Raw genomic sequence first — 4,346 nt, forward strand, 5'->3', positions numbered from 1 at the left:
TTTTATGCTTTTTCCATTTCCTGCAAGTTTATTATGCTTTACAACTTTGCAGTTGATTTATTTTCATTAATTCGGATTTTTGGTATTCATTTCATTAATGCGCAATCCTAGTTGGCTTTATTTAATTCATGTCGTGGATTGAATTAGTTATCAGTTAAAGAATCATTTCTGATTAATTAAAGAATAGAGTGTTATTGATTAAATGCTTTCCTTCTATCCAGTAGTTTAAGTCCAGCTGAAAGAGCTCAGTTAATGCTACGGTGCTCTCGGTTGATTATCATTCGAATTTGGTTGATTAAGATTGAATTATGGTTTTGTTTGAGATTGAGTCATGATGCTTAGATGAATTATTTCCCTTAAATTTAAAATCTCGAGATTTATGATTGCATCTGTTTACTCTTGTATTGAATTTAATAACTTATTTTAAAGCATTACTCTCTGGATTTATAACTTGCACATATTGTGTACACTCTTGGAATAAAAAGACTTACCCAAGTTGATAATTAATGTGAGGCAATTAGGAGTTTTAAAAGACACCTTTTAGCACCCAACATTTTGACGTTGTTGTTGGGGAGAGTGTTGCCATTTTACAAAGAGTGATGTATGTTTGATGTTTGTCTGCTGAGAGAGAATTGGGTATTAAAAATGGGAGGTAAGAACCTGCATAACGAGCGAGTAAAATGCTCGCTCCTCTGCCTACTTTCCAGTAGAATTATGTAGGAATTTAAGGTAGAAATGAACGTTTGTATTTTTGTATGAATGACTAAGAAGAAAAGACCAGAAAAAGATATAATTCCTCTCCCCAAACCTGAAAAATCTAAGGGACCGGCAACCCTTGGATGATCAACCTTTATTGACGAAATCATAGGAAAACATGAGTCTCAGTCATCAGTAGGACCCCGAACTGTTGCTACCAGGCATCCTACTATTTCCCTTCAAGCCACAGGATCACCATCTATAGCTAACGCTAAGATTCACAGTAAGACTGAAGGGTCTGAACAGAGTTTTCAAGATATTGGAAATTCACAACCACACCCTTCACAAGAAGGGAATTCTTGCAACCTTCGTGAAGGAGAAGGAGAAACATGTAATCCTAAAATTAAATCATTAGAACCTAGATCTCCTAAAGTAGTGATTGAATAGAGGACACCCAACGTTCTGGATCGAGGTAGCACTGTTAGAATCATTCTAGCCTCTTCTAGACATCCTAGGAACAAGTCTCTAGCTCCAGAGATCCCTGAAGAATATTGGCATATTTTTGACCAAATGGACAATAATCAGCGACAGCCCCAAACCTCTACATTACAATACCCTATTGTGGACATAGCTGTCAATGCCCCCATGAAAGCTATCCCTTTACAGAATATTCCTACCTTTCATGGGCTAACATCAGAAGACCCTGATGCATTCCTTTTCGAATTTGATGTCCTATGTAGGGGTTATGATTACACCACCGACCCCCAGAAGCTGAAACTATTCCCCTCTACTCTGAAGGGAGTAACCCTGTGTTGGTTTATGGGACTGGGTGGAGGTGCCATTAATGACTGGGAATAGATGAAAACATCCTTCCTTAAAAAATACCAATATTATTGCCGAACTAGAGAACTAAAAGATGAAATCTTTCAAATGGTAGCTAAGCCTAACGAGACTCTGGAAGAATATGTGGAGCATTTCCAATATAATCTGCAAAGATCTCCTTATGCAAATCTGCCTGATAATGTTCTAAAAACCACAATGATTAAAGGTATGAAAGACTAATGGGTAGAAACACTGAATATAATGGGTAAGGGTGATATTTATCAAGAAGATTATGACAATATTATAGACTTGTGCATCAGGTGCTCCAGGGGCAGTACAAGGCTAAAACCAACTGGACATGATGCGATCACCAGAGACAGCAAAGCCTCAGGAGGAAGCATTACAAGAGTCGAAATCAGCAATCTATTGGAAGATTTCAAGACTGATATCCTGGGGACCCTGATGACACAATTGGATATCATGCAAGCTAAACGAAAGCAGGCCGAAGCAGAACAGAACCTGGCTATTTTCTGTCCCTATTGCAGAAAGAAACACAGTCATAAAGAATGCCTGCTAGATATGATACAAACATGTGCCATATGCACTAAGGAGCATGCCACGGAAAGTTGCCCATCGCTCCCAGGATTAAAATCAATCTTCAAGGAAGCGGAAGAAGAAGTGGAACCAGTATATCTGTTGAATCAACGTCGTCAATGGCAAACACATTAGATAGGTATGCCTACCAATCCATCTTCGTTCTTTCCTCCCTCGCAATATAATTCTCAGCAATATTCAAGGGAAGCGTGGCAAAACCAGCCACCTTTTTCTACTTGGCCACCTTAAACATTTTCTATGCCACCATGGCCCAACTAGTCAAATCCAAACAATAATTGGCCAAATCCCTCTTACCCTCCACCATTCTGGTAGAACAATCCCTATTCATCTCAATGGTCCCTTTCCACCTCACAAAATCAAAACTGGCAATCAAATTGGAAAAGATCCACGAACTAGCCTATGGGGACAGTTCCTCTGTCTCAACCAACTTTACCAGCACCTTACATGTTGCAGCAGAATCCTCAATCTAATATACGACTGCAACTCCCAGCCCAACCCAACCCAAATCCCAACAACAGACCAATCCAGTCAGTACAAATCATTGAGGGTCTAGACCCTGAAGCTGAGTTGAGAGAGTGTAATGAACTCAAGTTAAGATCTGGACGCATAATCGCTCTAGACAAGGATAAAAATCTGCAACCTGAAGAACCACACCCAAATAAGCCTTTGACTGTAGATGATCAATAAGGGGAAGATACAGTCAGGCAGAAAACTCCTGAATAGATCATAACTACTTCCCCACCATTCCCAGAAAGATTGATGATACCGCGCCCAATTGAATATCCTGACTTTGATCTTCTGGGTGAACTCAAGAATATCTGTATAAAAATACCCCTCCTCTAGGCTATTCAAGACATTCCAATATATGCCAAAACTATTAAATAATTGTGTATAAAGAAGTCTGTGAGGAAAACAAAAATAACCCCAACTGTCCATGTTGTCGGGACTTTGTCTGATTTATTACTAGGCAAAGAGACACCTGTAAAATATGAAGACCCGGGAAACCCCATTGTCACAGTACAGATAAATGGCCACTCTTTTCCCAATGCTTTAGTTGATTTAGGGGCAGCCATTAACATTCTCACAACAACAACTTGCAAAATGCTTGGCATCACAGCCTTGGAACCAACAACTACCTTGCTGGAACTTGTTGACCGCTCAGTCATTAGGCCAGAAGGAACATTACTGGATGTGATGGTTTCTGTAGACACTTGGGAATATCCGACAGATTTTTTGATTATTAACCCTAGGAACCAACTAGATGGACATCCCTTAATTTTAGGAAGGCCTTGGCTAGCAATCGTTGATGCTTATATCAGCTGTCGGATAGGCAATATGACCATAACCAGAGGGAATGATGTGAAGAATCTAGCCTTATACCCTCCTTCTCAGCCAAGCCTAACCATTGTAAAAACTAGGAAGCAACCTGTAACATATTTAACAGAAAATATTCGGTCACCATTGACTGTGGCAGATGCCCTTGAATTTAAAAACCAAACAGAAGATGATGTCATTAATACTTTTATCAATCATCCTGCTATAGTGTCTAGTTTGAAATGTCACATGATTAAAGCATTCCTTGACAATGAAATTGAAGAAGATTCCCTGAGAGATATCAATGACCAACCAATACCAACAACCACTGTCTATAATAGCAAACCTATCGAAATCGAGCCAGGGAAGATCCTGAACATTAACAGTAATCTGAGTGATGACCAGCAATAGAAACTTATTCAAGTCCTCAGGAAATATAAAGGGGCTTTTACTTGGGATTACCCAAACATGAAAGGGATTGACCCTCAGCTATGCATGCACCACATTTACACTGAAAAAGATGCAAGACCCATTCGAAAACCTCAGCGTAGATTAAATCCTCACCTAAAGGATATTGTTAAAGAAGAACTTCAAAAACTATTAGATGTGAATTTTATCTATCCTATATCTGACAGTAAATGGGTTTCTCCATTAGTAGTGGTCCCCAAAAAGAATGGGAAATGGCGGATATGCGTCGACTACAGAGAACTCAACAAGGCAACGCAAAAAGACCATTTTCCCCTTCCATTCATCGATCAGGTCCTAGATACACTGGCAGGGAAAAAATTCTTCTCTTTCCTAGATGGCTTCAATGGCTACAACCAAATTCAGATTTCCCTTGAAGACCAGGATAAAACTACTTTTACTTGCCCGTGGGGAACATTTACTTACAGGGTATT

The sequence above is a fragment of the Pinus tabuliformis genome, chromosome 3_2, assembly GCF_031772625.1.
Source record: "Pinus tabuliformis cultivar Carrire ecotype Pingquan chromosome 3_2, CPIR1, whole genome shotgun sequence".
Lineage (NCBI taxonomy): Eukaryota > Viridiplantae > Streptophyta > Pinopsida > Pinales > Pinaceae > Pinus > Pinus tabuliformis.